The following is a 20,850-nucleotide window of genomic DNA, read 5'->3' as shown; positions in this document are numbered from 1 at the left end:
GAAGGGGCAGGTTAATGGTGCTGCAGTTTACTCAGCCCCCTGTACACATGCATCAGGCCCCTGACAATGTTATACGTTAATGTAGCCAGAGCAGTGGTGTGTGGGTTTATTGAGCAGGGATCTAGACTCTTCATGATTGCTACTCAGTAGAACTATGCACACTCCCCAGCAGAAAGACACATGCACAATTGTGGTCATACAGATCAGGATATCATATTTTCCTCTGCGGTACCTGATGTCAGCTTTCCCCTCTCATGTACAGAGCTTGGGTGCTTGCACATGAAGGACAGGTCTCATTATTTGATGTCCTTAGGTGTTTCAATGAGCAGCTTGTTTGGGCTTGTTTGTCTGTTGTGCCTTCAATATTGGAAACATGCCAGGATACAGATGGTTTTGTCTGTCACTGCCTCCTGTCATGGTGGCATGCGATGGGCAAATACCATTGTATAGTAGTGGTCAACATGACTGGGTTATGCACTGACCTAGTCACCCTCTCTGTACATATGTTAAATGTTGACATATAGACATTGATGTGTTGTACAGTCAGTATTGGTCTATGTGTGTTCTTTCTCCATGTATTCCTGCATTACTGGTAAGGTATGTATTGTCACCTACATTGCTCCCATTCTTTATGCTGCTTGAACATTGTACACATCTTCTATAGCAACATTGTGTGGTCATACATAGGCATGATGCAACATGTGACTTGTGTAATTGGAAGATGTACACATCTCCTACCTCTGGCTACTTGATAGTTACAGTTCCATTGATGGTATTTGTGAGATGAAATGAGTTCCATACATATACAACATTACTCCTGCCACAGAGGACTTCAGGTGGGAGTAAGCGAGGGGGAACATGGCAGCCAGTTAGAGGACTGGACCGCGAGCTCCCCGTCGGACGGGAAGGCGTCAGAGCGTAACGATGTGCTGTGCCCGGAGGCGCTTAGCTGTTTCTTTCACTTTTTCGCGGCGGTGAATCTCGATGCATGGATTTGCCTGGAGCCCGCTTTTCCGAGGAAAACACAGGTCAAGTCGGCAGGTTTTCTTTTCCTTTTGTTTTTTTTGTAGTGCGGTCCGGCACGGGGGTTTTGTTTGCACTTCCTCGGCGCAGCTGTATTATTGGATTACGGCTTTGAGATCGCGATTTTGTCTATGCGAACGCCGTGTGGCTTATATTTGTTAATGCTTATAAACTGAGACCTGGAAATTACAACTTGAAGTGAGGTCTTGCCTAGCATGTGTATGGCGCAGGCAGCTGTAATAGACTGTGTACCCCTGGCGTAATTACACAAGGTTTTCTACTGAATATATTGGTGAAATATAGGCCAATACAGACTCGTTGATATAAACAAGAGACGTTTTTCTATCTAATAAATAAAGACACTAACGAAACCTTCATAAACCACAGGAGTACATGCTTTTTTCGCCGGGACGGCACGTTGTACCAGGATTAAAGAAACAGTTGGAGTGTTTTTGAGCTCCTTTTTTTTATCCATCTATTTTTTTTTCTGCCACACTGTTTTCCCGGCCCGGGATGGGTCATTAAGAAAAACGGCGGATAGGAGAGGGGAGACACACGCTCCGGCGAAAGGTGGTGAGGTGGTGGGCTGGAAGCGCGTATCGGACTCCAGCATTTGGGCAGAGGCGGTAAGGGGTGTACGACGCGGCAGGTGTTACACCTCTCGCTGTTCTCTTCGTGGAGGATTACCAGAGACTCCGGGGTCTTCAATTAGGAGAAACTTAAGTGGAAGTTTGATAAGAGGAGTACGGAACGGCGTTGGAGCTTCACGGTGTATGTCGCCAGTCAAGCGTCGCCCCAGGGGTGTCCGGGCAGAGGTTAATGAGTTGGTAGGTGTGAAAAAAGGTAAGCCTGGCCCCCTGGGGGTGAGTATTATTCCCCATTTACCAGAGACCATAGCACCAGCTATTGTAAGTACAGGATTACAGACCCGTGGTAAAGGCTCAGTGAGGGGGATTGAGCATACAGTGTCACACTTGGAAGTACCCCAACTCTCCCTAGAGGAGGGCCAAGTTGAGCCTACGGGAAAAAGTGAGTCTTTGATTACAAGGTATTTTCGGAACACAATCCTCCCCCCGCAGAGTATGGCAAACGTTCAACCTCTTTTAGGCGATTTGGGGTCATCAAAACAAGCTGCGAGTTTGGACAATAATATGTCAGATCAGGTAGCAAAGGAGTTAGTAGGGCAGAGGGAGGCCTCTTCCACTACATTAACTTTGCCGAAAGTAGAGGGTACCCACCCCAGGCATTTCAGTGACTCACAGTACGGACGTGCAGGTTTTGTTAATTTCTCTTACTAAAGAGATTAGGGAGAAATTTGAGATCTCAGAAAATAATCAAGCTAGAATCCGGGAAGCCTGTGAAGTTTTGGAGAGCAAAATTAATCTGTTATCGGATCGGTTGGGTAAGCTTGAGGCTGTGGTGGAGGCTCAGGAGGAGCGGTTGATGGTACATTCTAAGGATATTTCACAGTTAAAACGCAGAGAAAAGATGCTGCAGGATAAGCTGGAATCATTGGAAAATAACATGAGGAGAAACAATATTAGGCTTTTGGGAGTTCCTGAGGGAATGGAAGGGGAGGATATTAAAGGTTATGCGATTGCTTTAATCAAGGAGGCTATCCCGAGCATAGCATTGTTTCATTTAGAGGAGGATATCCAAAGAGTCCATCGGGACCCGTTTAAGAAGAACCCCGGAAGGAAAAATCCCAGGAGGATTTTGATAAATTTCAGTGCATATACAATCAAGGAGATAATTTTATCTTAAGCCCTTAAAGTTGGAGCCTTTTCCAAAGGAGACTGGTCCTTTCGTGTAAGATCGGATGTGTCTAAAGCAACGCTAGATAGGCAGTGGGAACTGGGAAATTTTATGCGGGAGCTCTGTTCTCTTGGGTCTATGGTTCAGCTAAGGTTTCCGGCTGCTCTATGTATTATGTGGAAAAACAAAATGTATAATATGAGAGATCCGGGAGAGGTTAGCGCTTTTATAGAACAGATTAAGGCGTTTTAGTGAGATCTGGGAAAAATCCCATCCGACGGTGAGTTCGAATAAAGGATAACAGGATGGTTATCCTAGGAGAAATAGGGAGGGTTCCCTTGGGGGGGGGAGGGTTTGGGTGTGTGTTGGTGTCGGTGTTGGTGGAGGGTTGGTGTGGCACTGAGTGTAGGGGTTGGGGTAGGCGGGTAGAAAAAGACAAAAATAGGAGAGTCCTCATTACATGCTTAGATAGGAGGGGGGAAGTTTGTGTTCAAGCCTTTTCTTTCCTTTCTGGAAATGACTAAGTAAGGTAATTCACGATTAAAATTTCTTTCCTGGAATGTTAACGGCCTAAGGGTGATACATAGGAGGAGGAAGATTTTTGAGTTTTTATGATTGGTTGAGGAGGAGATTATTATACTGCAGGAAACTCATCTTCAACGAGAGGAGTGGGAGAATTGGCTCAAACGAATGAATTGGGTTTTATTTAGTGCATGCTCTACTCAATCTGGTGCGATCAATTCTGATTAAAAAGTCCATAAGGTTTAAGATAGGAGAGGTGCAAGTAGATTCCAGGGGTAGATGGGTAGTGGTAGAAGTGTGTGTATATGGCTACTGGGTCACGGTTGCAGGTTACTATGGTCCAAATGTAGATGACCCGACGCCATTTCAAGAACTATTTAATATCTTACTTCTAGCTAGGTACCCAGTGGTGCTAGGGGGGGACTTTAATATATTGTTAGATCCTGCTCTTGATAAAGCAACCCCCCGGGGTACGGTTAATTCACCTAAAACTAGGGCACAGGTGAAGCAAGCCATGCAGGATTTAGGACTGATAGATATTTGGCACTGGAAAGGGGGTGAAGGAGATAGATATACATTCCACAATAAAAAATATGGACATAAATTTAGAATAGATTTCTTTTTAATACATAAGAGTTTATGTTCAGATGTGATAAAGGCAGCCCACAACCCAGCACACCTTTCGGACCACTCAACTGTAAAACTACATTTGGATATCAAGGTTGTAAGTCAGGGTATTAGGAGTACAATCAATCGCTCTTTACTCTTAGATGATTCAATAGTAGAGATGTTAAAGAAAGATACAAGAGATTTTTTCTACTTAAATCGAGGAACAGCAAGTCTATGGTGTGTATTGGATGCCTATAAGGCCTATATTAGACAGAGGCTTGTGAGCTTGGCAATATACAAGCGTCGCGAAGAAAGGGAGAAGTTGGGGGGTATGGAATCATCTTTAAATACTTTTCAAGTTTTAATTCATAATGCACGAAGAGAAGGGAAGGAAGAGCTACTAGAGGAGCTGGTTCGTCAAGAGGAAAAGGTTCGGATCGACTTAGATCTCTTTTTGGAGAATCGTAATAGGTTAAAGTGGGAAAGTAGTCAATATGCGCATTATGAATACGGAGAAGGTTGTAGCAAACTGCTAGCTTGGAAGGTTAAGTCAGATTTTTCTAAAAGTCATATTTTATCGGTTAAATCAGACCTTACGAATCAGATTTGTGTTGAGCAAGCTGAGATTGAGGGAGCATTTGTATCTTTTTTTCAAGAAATGTATTCAGAGAGTCTGGTAAATTCAGAGGAGTCGATTAGGGCATTTTTGGAAAAAGCACATCTCCCAGTTTTGGATGAATCAGCAAAGCAGTCATTGGGTTGTGAGATAAGTGGGGCAGAGCTTGCTGAAGTTATAAAAGTCTTGAAGAAAGGGAAGGCAGTTGGGCCAGATAATTTACCAAATGAGTTATATAAAGTACTGGGGGAGGAACTTACTCCGATTTTATTGGAATTATTCAATTCTATGCTTTTAGAAGGGGCACAGGTACCTAAATCCTGGAGAGAAGCTATAATTTGTTTATTGTTAAAACCAGGTAAGGATTCAATGTCTTGCTCATCGTATAGTCCCATTTCTTTGCTGAATTCGGATTATAAACTGTATACAGGGATTTTATCTAGGAGATTGGGGAAAGTTATAGGCAATTTGGTTCATTCAGATCAAAAGGGATTTATGAAGGGTAGACAACTTCATGAGTTAACTCACGAGTTATTTGCTGCAGTAGATTTGGCGGAACAAGAAAAGGCTCCATTAGCGGTTCTGACTTTCGATGCAGCAAAAGCCTTTGATCGTGTCAACTGGTCCTTCTTGGGGGTTGCGATGGAAATAGGTGGCTTGGGAATTCCTTTTATCAGGGCTGTTAGGGAACTGTATAGATGCCCTTCTGCGAGAATTTTGGTCAATGGTCAACTATCGCAGGAATGTAGGATTAGTCGGGGTATTCGACAGGGTTGTCCTTTGTCTCCCTTGCTCTTTAATCTATATATTGAACCTTTGGCAATTTCATTACGGGTCTGCAAGGATATTCCCCCGTTTCGGAATGGGGGTTGGGAAAAGAAAGTAGCATTATATGCGGACGACCTTATGCTATACACTAGTGATGTGATGACTACTTTACCTATTATCAACACATTGATGGAGCAATTTGGTAGATTCTCAGGTTAAAGTATAAATTCAGAAAAGACGGAAATTATGTGTTGGAATATGGCTTATGTTTCTCCCTTAGTTAAACAGGAGATTAAATACTTGGGAATTCGTTTCACAACTGATCTTAATGATGTAGCTAAGTTAAATTTTGATACAGCTTATAGGGAAACAAAAAAATTGTTAGAGACGTGGCCTGCTCTCCCACTCTCTATAATTGGAAGATCCAATATATTGAAGATGTGTATCCTTCCAAAGTTCACTTTCTTATTTAATACTATTCCTTTAGAGTTTAAGGTGAGCTGGCTTAAAGAACTACAGGGTGAACTATCCTCATTTGTTTGGGCCTCCAAGGGAGTAAGGATATCATGGAAAAAGTTAAGTAGAAAGAAGGAGTGGGGGGGGCATTGCAGCTCCAGATTTCTTTAGGTACTATCTGGCTTTTCAACTAAAAAATATTAGAATGTTATTGAATAAGAAGTCACAGTACTCACTGGTCTGGAGGGCTTTGATGGCACATCTTGAGGAAGGAGCGGATAATTTCTTATATAAATTCAGTCATCCAAAGTACTTTAAGAAGGTGCGCTTGAAGCTTCCCAGACATGCTTGTAAGGTTTGGATACATTTTCGGAAGGTGCTTGGGATAGCTTATTATTGCAGTTCTGCTCCCATCTGGGACTCACCTGGTATGCCTGATTGTCTTATGGATAAATTATCAACTCCTTTGAGAACCAGCGGGATGGTAAGATGGGGGAAGATCATGGAAGGTTCTGAATTATTATCTTGGTCTGCATTACAGGATTGTACTAGAGGGACAATTTCTAAGTTTAAGTATCTTCAGATATCTAGTTGGGTTAAGTCTCGACGAGCAGGAGAAATAGGGAGGAGCTCATGGGAGGGGAAATTAGATCAGACATGTATTAGAAAATAAATTGCTTGTTGGTATCATGCACAGTTGGAAACAACAGAAGATGTCTTTTCCCTCCCTTTGTTGAAATGGGGGAGGATTTTTCCAACCCTAGGAGTCATATCTTTGTGGCAAAAGTCATGTTCAGAGTTATGGTTCACTATTAAATCTGCGGGTTTGAAGAAAAATCATTTGTTTACACTACACAGGGTATATTGGTCACCAGCTAGATTAACGGCTATTGGGAAATCCAATAAAAGCTGTCCACGGTGTGGGGAAACCAACGCAGATGATGTTCATATGTTTTGGCAATGCTCAATTTTGAGTAAGTATTAGGAAGACATAGGAAGCATTCTTAGAGTAATTTTTGATGGGAACTTAAGAATAAACCTTCTTATGGTGGTGTTTGGGGTTTGTGAACCGGGCATAAAGTATCAGAAAATGTCGGTGCAACAAGAGCATTTGTTGTTTGTACTAATGCTTTTGGCCAGACGGGAAATATGTTGTAAATGGGTGGATCCATCTCCCCCCGTGTTCAGGATTGGCAACTATCAGTAAATCGGCTGTGTAAAATGGAACAATGTGGTCCTCATACTAGAAGAGATAATTTTTGGGTGGATTGGGAAAATGTATACCAGTAGCTTATAAGTTTGGAATATGTTTAGAAGTGTAAATTTTATTTTGTTTTTCTGGCTCCTCCTCCTGGTAGTTAAGTCCAATGATTAAAACCCCCCTCACCTAATTGGGTACCGCTTTGGTTATGATCATGTCTTGAAGAATATAGTAAGACGTGGTCGATGGCAGTCGAGGGGGGAAAATTGCAGTATGTAGAACAGGTGGGGTGGCCCAGTAGTGCTGTGGACCGCGTACTTGGAAACATACTTTAAGGGCCTCGGCCTTTGCCTTTTTTCTCTTAGCCAAAGCGAGGGCGGCGAAATGAGGACAAAAAAAAAAAAACATTACTCCTGCCACAGCACTTTTGTTGTCTCCATTTGACCTCCTGTGTTGTATTTGCAAGTATCTGTGGGTGTCTCAAAGCTGTCCATTCACAACCTCCATTGCACATGGGTTTGCATTTCTTCCAGCATGCCACAACCTAGGTAACTCTTACTATTACTGAATGATGTTGAGGTGTGAAATCATCTCAGTGCTGTACTTTTTATTAGCCATTTTCAACATATATGGCTAGGTCTACTCCCACACAGTTTGATGTTGTGTCTCAGACATTTTTCAACAATTCTGGACATAGTAGCTTTGCTGAGTAGATTGCGATGTTGGAGCCCAAAACATGTATGGGATAAATGTCAGGCGGCCCAATTCCTCGGGATCTGCACACCGCTAATCAAGGGGCCCACCTCCAGGCAACACCAACTCAGATGCCTTTATGGCGCTGAGGTTTGGAGGGGCCAGGCGGGGGGAAGGGAAAGCAGGAAGGGAACAGCCAGGAAGGAGATCTGGAAAGGAAAAGTGATTATTGCAAGAACAAAAACAACAACAGCATTAATCATATGACAAGTCAGAATATGCAATGAACAAACTCTTTAGATATGATTCATGAAATTGCGACAACAGCGAAAGTCTCCAACTTAACTTCAGTTGAATGTGCTAAAAAATCTAAGCCGCAAAGTTTCCCCGAACTACAAGTCCTCAAGAGAGCATAAGCCAGGAGCTCACAATAACTAAACACAAAACTTCCTTGACGCCTCTTGCACACCTGAAAACCAGAAACTCACTCAACACCAAAAGTCCTTCTTTAGACTGATCGCGTTTAAGAACAACACCTGTACATCAAAAGGCACACATGAAAATATCTTGCAACACAGCATCTCCCATAGAATGTGTCAATGCAGATTTCGGCAATTGGTGAAATAACTACAATATACTGTAACCAGCATTAGTCAAAGTAATATCACAAACGTTATTAACAATAGAGCGGTCACATGCCGTAATGAAGGAAAAGTTCACAGAGGGAGCAGGCGGCAGAGACATTAAGGGGGTCATTACAAAATTGGCGGTAAAAGGCGCTTACCGCCGGTCAGATGCCCGCCATAACAACGCTGCAGCCGCGGTAAACGGCCACGGTCATTCTGACCTGCAACTTGTAAACCTCCAAAAACCCGACATCCACAAAAGTCCGCCATACCAAAGGTCAGCGAAAAGATGGCGATGACCAAACTTCCACCGTCATGGCAACAGAAATACGCCCACACTATCACGACACACGAATCCACACGGCGGTCTTTCAAACGCGGTATTCCATTGGCGGTACACACCGCCGCGCTCAAAATACACACACACATAGAAAACTCAGCCACATTGGTCATTTTGAAACACACACACCTGATACACATACTAACACCACTCCCACACACCCAACACAATATAAAACACACACCCACATCACCCACAAACCCCTACGACCCGAAATTATTGACGAAGGCTAGAGAGAGAGCACAGAATAGACAAACCCACAACACAGAGGCACACAACACCATCACCCACACAGAATCCACGCACCAAACACCACACACCACTACACGCACCACACTCATCACCACAAACGCCACCCCACACCTCATCCATACCACCCCCTGGCACCCCAAAGACACCCCAGGTTCAGTGACGCAGAACTCAGGGTCATGGTGGAGGAAATAGTCTGTGTAGAGCCCCAGCTCTTCGGGGCACAGGTGCAGCATACCACAATAGCCAGGAAGATGGAGCTATGGCAAAGGATAGTGGACAGGGTCAACGCGGTGGGACAGCATCCACGCAATCGGGAGGACATAAGGAAGCGCTGGAACGACCTACGGGGGAAGGTGCGTTCCATGGTATCAAGGCACAACATTGCGGTGCATAAGACTGGCGGCGGACCCCCACGTACTCCCCCAGAATTCACAGCATGGGAAGAGGAAGTCTTGCACATCCTGCATCCTGAGGGCCTCGCAGGAGTAGGCGGAGGAATGGACTCTGGTAAGTCAAATCTTCACTACTTCATTCCCCCCACCCCACCTGCATGCCAAATCATACCCCCACCCCCATCACACCAACTCCTTGCAAATGGCTCAAAAAAGCCCTGCATGCGACCACAAAGCATGGACCCCCATCACCAAAGCATGCCCACTGCACACACACATCACCCCCACAAGCCATCCTCACAAAAGCCCCCACAAGGGAATGCCTGCACTTGGGTACACGGACACCCACCCATCACACGAAATGCCACACACAGAAGCAATAACCATACCTTCATACCCCTGCAGGACCCGAACGCCACCACACCGCCACGGAGGGTACAGAGATGTCCATCCCACCCCCAGAAGAGGCCCCCAGCGATGACAGCAGCTCTGTCTCCCTGGACCCAGATGACCAGCCCGGACCATCGGGGACCTCTGGACAGTCGGTTCCCCACAGACAGCCACAAGCTACACCAGACCCAACACCCTCTGGGAACACCAGCACATCTCCCACCCAGCGGGCCCATGCCTCTGTCTCCAGGACACGTCAATCAGCGGTGTGTCCATCACTACAGGGCACCCAGGTTGACCCACCACCCCAACAACAACAGGGACCTGGGGGCAGTGGCAGTGGGCACACCGTCCAGGGGACAGAGGCCCAGGAACACAGGGGAACTGGGAGGGCTGCTGTGCGACAGGGGGGGGACAGGCCCAGGGAACCGACTCTCTAAGAGCCCTCTCCACCATCATGGGAGCTTACCACCACTCCCAGGAGACGATGGCGACGGTACTGGCCAGGTTCCAGGAGATCCAGGCACAGCAGAAGGAACGGTACATGGGGTTCAGAGAGGAACTGAGGAACATCGGTTCCGCAATGGGGACCATCGTCCTGGCCCTTAACCAGATAGTCACCACATTGCGGGACCATGTGGCACCCCAAAGGGCCCCTGTCACTGGCCCAGGCCAGGAACAGCCTACCACCTCCGCCGGCGCTAGTGGACAGGAGGCCCCCACACAACGACAGGCCACCAGAACCCCACCTCCTGCAGAAGAAGAACCACCCCGCAAGCGGAACCTGAGATCTCACAAGAAGACAGAGTAGGATTGCAAGACCCCCGCCAGCATAAGATACCCCCTGATGTCATCCCACTGTCCCACATTGTCACCCTGTCCAACCTTTAACTGCCCCTGCTCCATCCTTCCACAGGCATCTGGACAATGCACCTGTGCATCTGAGAACTGGACTCTGCCATGGACATTACTCCACCCCCACCCATCACCGTTTTACAATCATGTACCTATATGTAGCACTTAAAATAAATCACCTATTGCACTTAAAATAACAGGAGTCTGCTTGTATTCTTAACAAATGTATTACACATAACGGTGCAATAATGTCCAGTTACTTTGTGATGACAACATACCAATTTCAATAAGCCCATGGGCAAACAAAGCAGAAGTCACGCAGTGGGTCATACAGCTCTGAAAAGGGAAGGGAAAGTCACAAATCAGTGAACAGGAACTGGGGGGAAACACAGACAGTAGAGACGCATGAGGCCCTAAGTAAATGTAATATGGCGTGGGTGATTCTTACCTGTGTGCTACTGAAAATATTGTTGTATGACTGTATCCCTGTTGTCCGTGTCGTCCCCGTCGTCTTCCTCCTCTTCACTCTCCACAGGCTCCACAGCTGCTACAACACCACCATCTGGACCATCCTCCTGCAGAAAAGGCACCTGGCGTCGCAAAGCAAGATTGTGAAGCATACAGCAGGCCACGATGATATGGCACACCTTCTTTGGTGAGTACATTAGGGATCCCCCTGTCATATGCAGGCACCTAAACCTGGCCTTCAGGACCCGAAGGTCCTTTCTATGATCCTCCTAGTCCGCCCATGGGCCTCATTGTACCGTTCCTCTGCCCTGGTCCGGGGATTCCTCACTGGGGTCAGTAGCCATGACAGGTTGGGGTAACCAGAGTCACCAATTAGCCACACACGGTGTCTCTGTAGCTGTTCCATCACATAAGGGATGCTGCTATTTCGCATGACATACGCGTCATGCACTGACCCAGGGAACTTGGCATTTACATGGGAGATGTACTGGTCAGCCAAACAGACCACCTGGACATTCATCGAATGATAACTTTTTCTGTTTCTGTACACCTGCTCACTGTCTTTGGGGGGAACCAAGGCCACATGGGTCCCATCAATGGCACCAATGATGTTGGGGATATGTCCAAGTGCATAGAAATCACCCTTCACTGTAGCCAAATCGCCCACCTCAGGGAAAATAATGTAGCTCCGCATGTATTTCATCAGGGCAGACAACACTCTGGACAAAACCTTTGAAAACATAGGCTGAGACATCCCAGATGACACGGCCACTGTTGTCTGAAAAGACCCACTTGCTAAAAAATGGAGTACTGACAGAACCTGCACCAGAGGGGGAATCCCTGTGGGGTGGCGGATTGGGGACATCAGGTCTGGCTCCAGCTGGGCACACAGTTCATGTATAGTTGCTCTGTCAAGCCAGTATGTAAGTATGATATGTCGTTCTTCCATTGTCTACAGGTCCACCAGCGGTCGGTACACGGGAGGATTCATCCTTCTCCTCGCAAGTCCCAGCGGACGGTGCCTAGGAAGGACAACATGGAGCACAGAGTCAAGCAACCCACAGGTTCGTTCACACAGCTTGCACAGTACACGAATCGCTATGCATTGAAAGGCTTGTATGAGTGGCAATGCAAGGCCTAGGCCTGTGTGACGCAGTAAAAATTATGCCATGTGGGCCCTTGAAATGGCGGCTGCCTGACCTGTGAAGTGTGACAGTGGGATGTGAGGTCAATGCGCTGGCGTGGCACACCGTGGCGGTAGGCGGTCGAAGACCGCGGTGCTAAGCCGCATTGGTTAACATTGAACCCTATGGGTTTCAGTAGCCAATGACGATGTGCGCCGGCGGTCGCGGTACGCACCGCAGCGGTACGCACCGCTGTGGGCGTGACCGCCATTTTCTATCTGATTAATCACTCGAGACCTGATCATTCACAGGAGAGGACCTATACTGCAAGTGCTGCTGTGACCTCGGTCTGGAAGATACAATGGCTGCTGCGACTGGGGAAAGGGCCCCTGCCTTCACTTCTGATGAATTGGAGAAACTTATTGATGGGGGACCCTGTACATGTCACATAGGTCAGCGCCCATCAGAAGATCGACATTTGGCCTGCCATCGCCAAGGACGTCCGGGCCCTGGGGGTCCACAACAGACGGGGCACCCACTGCCGAAAGAGGTGGGAGGACATCCGCCGCGGACGACACCCACGGGCCCAGGACTCCATCACAGGAGGGTCCCGCGACCGCAACGGCGGATGGCGAGTGAGCGTGAAGTCTTGGCCAGGTCTGGCTCCCTAGAAACACAGGACAAGCACTGCTGAACAGGGGCCCGCCGTGAGAAGAACCGCTGAACAGGGGCCCGCCGTGAGAAGCACCGCTGAACAGGGGCCCGTCGTGAGAAGCACCGCTGAACAGGGGCCCGCCGTGAGAAGAACTGCTGAACAGGGGCCCGCCGTGAGAAGCACCGCTGAACAGGGGCCCGCCGTGAGAAGAACCGCTGAACAGGGGCCCGCCGTGAGAAGAACCGCTGAACAGGGGCCCGCCGTGAGAAGCACCGCTGAACAGGGGCCCGCCATGAGATGCACCGCTGAACAGGGGCCCGCCGTGAGAAGAACCGCTGAACAGGGGCCCGCCGTGAGAAGAACCGCTCCGCTGGCCACCGCCGTCTCAAGCACCGCTCCGCTGGGCCCTTCCTGTCAAGCACCGCTCCGCTGGCCACCGCCGTCTCAAGCACCGCTCCGCTGGGCCCTTCCTGTCAAGCACCGCTCCGCTGGGCCCTTCTTGTCAAGCACCGCTCCGCTGGCCACCGCCGTCTCAAGCACCGCTCCGCTGGGCCCTTCCTGTCAAGCACCGCTCCGCTGGGCCCTTCCTGTCAAGCACCGCTCCGCTGGCCACCGTCGTCTCAAGCACCGCTGGCCCATTGACAGTGCCGGTTCTGTGTCGAGCAGGGCTTCACGAAGCACTCTGGGCACCATGCCTCCTCCATTAACAGTGAAGTCGGTAATCCATCTGATGGACTGTTGCTTTGCACTCCCCAGGATGGCACAGTGGGCATGGAGGCCCCTCGTGGATCTGGCGTCGTGGACTCATGTGGCTGAGGTGCCCCCCCCTTCCCTTCCCCCTGAGGTGCCTGTAGTTATATCATCTGATGCCCCAGCAGTGTTCTCTCCAATGGTATCTGGTCTCCTGTGTGGGCTTTGCCCCAGTGTTTGTGCACATTGGCCCACGGACTATGGAACTTTGACAGAATGGGCAGGACTTATTGCCTATGTATATATTTTTTACTATGTTCATTCCTTATTTTGTATCTTTCATTTTGCATATTTCCCATGACTTCAATGGAGCTATATTATACATTTATTTTAAAGATCATTTTATTTTGTCTTTGCATTATCCCGGTGGGTTTGGGGGGTGTCACTCTGACTTGTTGCTCTGCATTGGTGTGTAGGGATTTGGGGGGGTGGGGGGGTGGGGGTGTCGCGTATGTGTGTGCCCGTAACCTTTTCTCCTACCCCCTCCCATGTGTCATAGGTGCAGTCCTCACCTTTGTCTTCTGTGCCGGCGTTCGTACTCGTGGTAGATGAGCAGGTAGACAATAGCTGGTAGGATGTTTAATTCGGGTTCCATGCTGACCTCCGTCCTCGTGGAGTGTATAGAAGTGAGCGTTTTCCCGTTCGTAGTCTGTTTCCGCCGTGTTTTTATCGGCAGGGCTTCCGTCCCGGAAAAGGTGGCGGATTGGTGAGTTGTGATAGGGTGGGCGGTACATTGTCTGCCGCCTGCCTGTTGGCGGTGACCGCCGCGCTGTTTGTCTGTCCCGCTGTGGCGGTTGGAGTGTTAAGGTGGCGGGCTGTGTTGGCGGTTCCCGCCAGGGTCAGAATTCCATTTTTTGGACCGCCTGCCTGTTGGCGGGTTGGCCGCTGCTTTATCACCGACCGCCATGGTCAGAATGACTGCCTAACTGCAGCTGTTGCTTAGGAATGCTCCGAAGTCTGGAGCGGTTACAAAGTATCAACTCCGATCGTGGAGTTCAGGAGCCGCAGGGGAAAGCCCCGTCGGGAAGATCTTACCGCGTGCGAGTCCGGCCACTCGCTGGAAGAGGCTCCTGTCAAGATCTGAAGGGGAGGCAGGAGGAGACATGCGGCACTGGAAACTTCAGAGAACTCAGAATAGTAAGTGCCGGTTGCAGGGTGTGGCTGGTATTTATAGACTGGCCACACCCCAAGATGGCCACCGCCCAGGGAAGCTGGGAAATGTAATTCCAAGTGGTGATTATCGATGAGGGCATAGCAGCCACCATTGTCCACTCCTCTCAGGCAGATGGACTTTGCCACAGGGGGAGTAGGAGGAGCATGGCTTGCAACAATGGAGGAAACATAATGGGGACGCCCTTAAGGTGTGGGAGGAGCGCAGAGCGTGCAGCACCACAGGGACTGCTGCTGAAGGAATGTGTTTGAGTCCGCGCGTCTCTGGAGTCCTGACAATAAATTGTTACTGTTGCTATCATGCACTGGTTCTGTCATGTGAGTGACAATGAGTGGTGCGTATTGCTATGTGCTGCGTACTAGGTAAACATGCTGACCCATGTCAAGCATTGTTGATACTGGCAAACCTGTTGCTTCCTAGGACATACATCTGCACATCAGTCTTCACATGTTTACCTGGATTTACTCTAGGCATGTGTCAAGACAGCAGATTTGTGTGACAAATGTACATAGTGAGTGTAAGACACGCTCCCTACATTCGACCAAGATAAAAATTTGTTGGTGCAGTGTCCCAATAAATCCTTGGATCCTGACAATGGGTCATGCGTTTGGATAGTGATTCTGCAACCATAGCTGATTATTTTGTCTGGCAACCCACTGTGCACTCCACAGCCAACGTGTGTGTGCCATATGTAAGGTACAGTCCACCCTGTGCCAGTGTTGTGCCCAATGTCAGTGTCGGGACATTATCCCATGGATACACTGTGCATGCTCAGCATCGGACATTGGTTACAATCCCTGGACAATTACTGATGGTCCATAGTTACAAACGATGTCCCACCCTTGTCACACATGTACCATGCAGGCAAATCAGTTGTGACAGAGTTCTGTTCCTACATTACTTGATATCCACTTGCTGACAGCCCCTACCTTATGTGTGCCCCCTTGTGTACATCCTGTTAGGCATGATGTCTTTGTGGTGACTGGGCTAGGTATTAGCACCTTGCCCACAAGACAGAACAATATGCATAGTTGTGCATGGATCTAGAGCTTCAGTATTCACATGCCCGCAAATTGCATGTCGCTGATAATGAGATGGAGGCGGTAGACCCTCTTTCGTCACAAACGATGTTACTACCATACTTGTCCTTTGTGTTACTTACATGTTCACTGAGGTTTGAGTCACATTCCAATGACATTTGTAGTGGAGAATGCGTAGACCAAGGAGAATCAGGTGCAAAGTATTTTATTAGTGCTATTTACAATATGATGTTTTTAGTACAGTGAAGAAGTTCTCAACAATGTGGAGTCTTCTACGAACTCCTGCAGCAGTGTTCTGTTGTTCCCCCTCCACATTATCTGGTCCATCATCATCCTCCTCCTCGTTGGGGACATCAAACTGGTCTTCCCAGGGGATATTTGTTCTGACATAGATGTTGTGGAGGATGGTACATGGCAGAATTATTTTGCAAACAAGTAGTGAAGCATACAAGAGGCTTCCTCCTGTCAGGGCCAGGCACCTGAACCTGGATTTCAGGAGCCCAAATGTCCTCTCCACCACATTACGAGTAATCATGTGCTCCTTGTTGTAGGCCTGCTCTTCCACCGTTGTGGGGTTGGCAAATGAGGTCATCGCCCACGGCTGTATGCCGTAACCTTGATCAGCTGCAAAGGATAGAGAGAAGATGTGTTGGTAAGTCTTGATAGTGGTTTGGAACATACCATGGCAGTTGTTAGTTTCATTTGAAGAGGTGACACAGACTTGCTTGTGAAATGGTTTCATTGGACTGTGTTGATAGACATGACAATCTTGAGTTAGTGGCTCAAGGGCCTGGGAATAATTATGTTGATACCAAAATGATGTTTATGATTTAGGTAAATGCGTTGTGAAGTCCATATTTGAAGAGTGTTCTATTGTTAGATGGAACCTACCACCTTCTTGCACCACAATGGTGTCAGATGCTGAGACACCATAGTTGCCCTACAAAGCCAGACTGTGCCATCCATGTTATCATGTGGCACTACACATGCAGTGTGACACATTGTGTCCCTTTGCGGAAGAGATGGTTGTGCCAGCCATTAAGTGCAACACACATTAGTAGGATGATGTAATTTGGTGCAGTAGTAACTCCTAGCTTTCAATGCATGATTTCTCAACAAAGCTTTCTACATATGCATAGTGCAGTCTTTGGGAGCGGGCACAGCTATTTTTCACATGGTTCCCTCAGTATGGTGCATGTAAGGCAGGTACGTCCTCTATACTCCTACCGAGTCCTACTGTGGCATCCATGATTGTTAAATAATTTTTTCACTGACTCAGCACTATGGTGAACCATTTCTGGGATATGGAACAGACATGGTGGTGTTTGGGGGCACTAGGGGCGCATGTGCAGTGGCACTGGAGTAGGTGCTGCCCCATTTCTCATGATTCGGCACCATGTTCCTTAATGGTAGATAATTTTATATATGTATGTGTCCGACACAATGCAGCAGCCAGGTGTATGTGCACACTACAGGTATGTCAGGTGAGTGTAAATTATATGTAGTTGGTTATGGCACCACGTAGGTGGCATTTGATTTAGGTTCTGCCAGAGGCTTACACACCATGATTTGACTGTGCCTATGTGTGACTTACTCAAAATGACCATGGCCTATGCCATTGACATGCCTGGGCGCTTCTTTGTTTTGTGTAATGTGTGTGTGTGATCTGTATTTAGTTGTCAAACTGTGGACACTTGTAGTGGTTTGTGAGCAGCTTCTGTATGCAAAGGGGTCTTGGCTCAACCTGTCCACACAGGGTGTGCCAGTCAGTGTGTGGCTGTGTTATGTACATGTGGGTGTATTTTTTCGTGAAGTGCAAGTTGCATGTGTGTTGTTGCCTGCATATTGATGTGGCAGTGCCCAGCTGTATTTACTATGGTGTTTGTCTTGTTTGTCCCAGACGGTTGATGTGTTGTGTGTAATTGTTATGAGTGGACCATTGCCATATTGGCCATCCTGGAACCGCTCGTTGATAGTGCAATGGCGAAATATGTATGCATCATGGACGCTGCAAGGATACTTAGCAAGGATGTTGGTGAAGAGCCCACGGTGGTCCACGATGGCTTGCACATTGATAGAATATGTGTACTTGCGGTTCCAATATAGGTGTTCCGTTGCTGCTGGTGGCACCAGTTGAACATGGGTGCAGTCCATTGCACCCAGCACATGCGGAAACCCAGAAATTTGATAGAAAGCTTGCTTAGTCTACTGCTGCAGATGCTGGGTGTTTGGGAAAGCAGATGTGGTGGGATGTGAGGCATAGGATAGCATCCAGGACCATACGTAGAAAGACTGAGAAGGATGACTGGGAGATACCAGCCACTTGTGTGTCTGTTATCTGAAATGATCCAGACGCCAGCATATGGAGGACAGCGAGGAGTGTGGTCATGGGTGAAATGTTTATGGGAGTTTGCACCGTTGTGATGTGTTGCACAATATTGTGCCGCAGGCGTACAATGGACTCCCGGTTGAGTCTGTAAATCCGGAGTCTGTACATCCCAATCACATCTTGTTCCCTCAGTCCAAGGATGGTTGTGCACTGTCTGAAGATCCTCTCCCTCCTTCTGCGCTGTCTTTGTGGTTGCTGTGGTGGTGTTTGGGGTTGCTGCAGTGGAGGTGGAAGGACCTGCTGTCTTTGCTGACGTCTGCGGCGTGTGCCAAGCTGGAGCAGTACCACTTCCATGTTCTCCTGGAGGTTTCCAAAGCTCCTTTTGTGTGTTTACCTTGAGTGGTGGTGTGTGGGCCTTTTTTTAATGCCTGGTCAGACCAGGCGTTAAAGACTTAGGGCCATATTTATACTCCGTTTGCGCCGAAATTGCGTCGTTTTTTTTGACGCAATTTCGACGCAAAACTAACGCCAACTAACGCCATATTTATACTATGGCGTTAGAGGCGAATAGCGCCAAAGTTCCCGGAATGTGCGTCATTTTTTAGCGTGAACCCCTTCCTTGCGTTAATGATATGCAAGGGAGGCGTTCCCGTCTAAAAAATGACTCCCAGGCCTTTACGTGGTATTTATACTCCCGGGCAAAAGAGACGCCCGGGAGTGGGCGTGGCTAAAAACGGCGCATTTGCGCCGCTTTTTAACGCCTGGGTCAGGCATGGCGTTAAGGGACAAGTGGGCTCAAAATGAGCCCAGAGTGCCCTCCCCTGCCCCCAGGGACCCCCCCTGCCACCCTTGCCCACCCCAGGAGGACACCCAAGGCTGGAGGGACCCACCCCAGGGACATTCAGGTAAGTATTTTTTTTATTTTTTTTTAATAATTTTTTGTGGCATAGGGGGGCCTGATTTGTGCCCCCCTACATGCCACTATGCCCAATGACCATGCCCAGGGGACAGAAGTCCCCTGGGCATGGCCATTGGGCAAGGGGGCATGACTCCTATCTTTACAATGATAGGAGTCATGTTGATGGGGGATGGGCGTCGAAAATAAATGGCGCAAGTCGGGTTACGACGATTTTTTCGACGTAACCTGACTTGCCCCATTTTAAGACGCCCATGCGCCATTTTCCCCCTACGCCGGCGCTGCCTGGTGTACGTGGTTTTTCTCGCGCACACCAGGCAGCGCCGGTCTGCTTGCGCCGGCTAACGCCATTCAATAAATACGGCGCCCGCATGGCGCTTCAGAATGTCGTTAGCCGGCGCAAAACTTTTTGACGCTAAACTGCGTTAGCGCAGTTTAGCGTCAAAAAGTATAAATATGGGCCTTAGCGCCATTTTTAAAGTCCGCTTCCTTGGTTAGTGTTGTTTTTGCGTCAATAGGTAAAAATGGCGCTAGCGTAATTTTTTTTAAGGGAACGCCTACCTTGCATCTCATTGTCGCAATGAGACGCAAGGTGGTGTGACGCTCCCTTAAAATGGCACTAACTCCTAAATTTTGACGCTAGATGGGTTAGTGTCAAAATATAAATATGAAGTTATTTTTGCGCCTCTGTAACGTAAAAAATATTTCACTAACGCAGGGCAAACATTTCATAAATATTGGACTTCATGTTTAACATTGTTGACAATAGTAAAGAGATAAGAATGTGCATTGCAAATATGACTGACCTGAAGAGAGATCTGAAAAGTATGACAGACACAAGTGCATGGGAAGCAATGGAAAATATTTTTTCAGCCATTGGAAAATGGTTTGGTGACCTGGGAAAGGGGATAGTAGGAACCATCTTGAGACCCCTTTTGATTGTGGTTTTGTGTATTATAGGCACACTTGGATTTTACAAACTGTACAAGATACTGAAAGAGAAAAGTATGGGCAGAGGAAAGAGGAGACAGAGTTAGAGAAAAGGAGAATCATTTATTATTGTAATCTGAAGAAAATGGATAATTACAGCAGACCTTATCGAAATAAGACATCAAAATTCTGAATTGCTTAATTGAAATGAGGATTTGGCATTTTGTGATCAAGGGAGGGAATGATAGAGCATAAATGTTAGCTTTGTTCCTTGCGTCACTGAAGTCAGCAGACTGTGGGAAGTTTCAGTCATAAATGGCGAAGAGAGAAAAACGAACGTAGAAAGCTGCACTGACACGCACTTTAAAAGTGCCATTTGGTTGCATTGCACAGTTTGACATAAGTGCCTTTTTCATTAAATCACATGCAAGAATGTTAAAGTTGATGTTAAAATGTCATTTAGCTTCTGAACTAATAGCCAATGTCAAAACGAATTTAGATTTCTTGTGTTTTGTGAAAGAGTAATGACTTTGAAAATATGCGCAAGTGAGAAAAAAATCACTTCTCTGTTATACGTAATGTAATCCAATAAAAAAGCTTTTACAATTTAAATGAAATATTTACTTATGCTGAGAACATATTATTAATGCTGAATTTATAAGTTTGCATATTATGTGGATTTTATTAACAAGCATTATTCAATTGCATTGTATATTTTCTTGTTTTAGCATAACTGAGGCCTATAGAGCTTGCATTTCCCAGTCATGTAAAAGTATTGAATTGTTTGTTTTTTCATAACGTGAAGCCATCTTTCAGATTTTGTTCCCATGAGAAGCAAAGCTCCACTTATATAAAGTATATTGTTTAACCAGAGTAGAACTGTATTCAGTTGTCTTTTAAATTAATGTAATACAGAAACATGGACTGAAATTGCATAACATTTGTTACAACCATTGGAGTCACGAGGAA

This window comes from Pleurodeles waltl, chromosome 1_1 (assembly GCF_031143425.1).
Source record: "Pleurodeles waltl isolate 20211129_DDA chromosome 1_1, aPleWal1.hap1.20221129, whole genome shotgun sequence".
NCBI lineage: Eukaryota > Metazoa > Chordata > Amphibia > Caudata > Salamandridae > Pleurodeles > Pleurodeles waltl.
The sequence above is the reverse complement of the archived record's forward strand: the minus strand, read 5'-3'. Positions refer to the sequence as shown.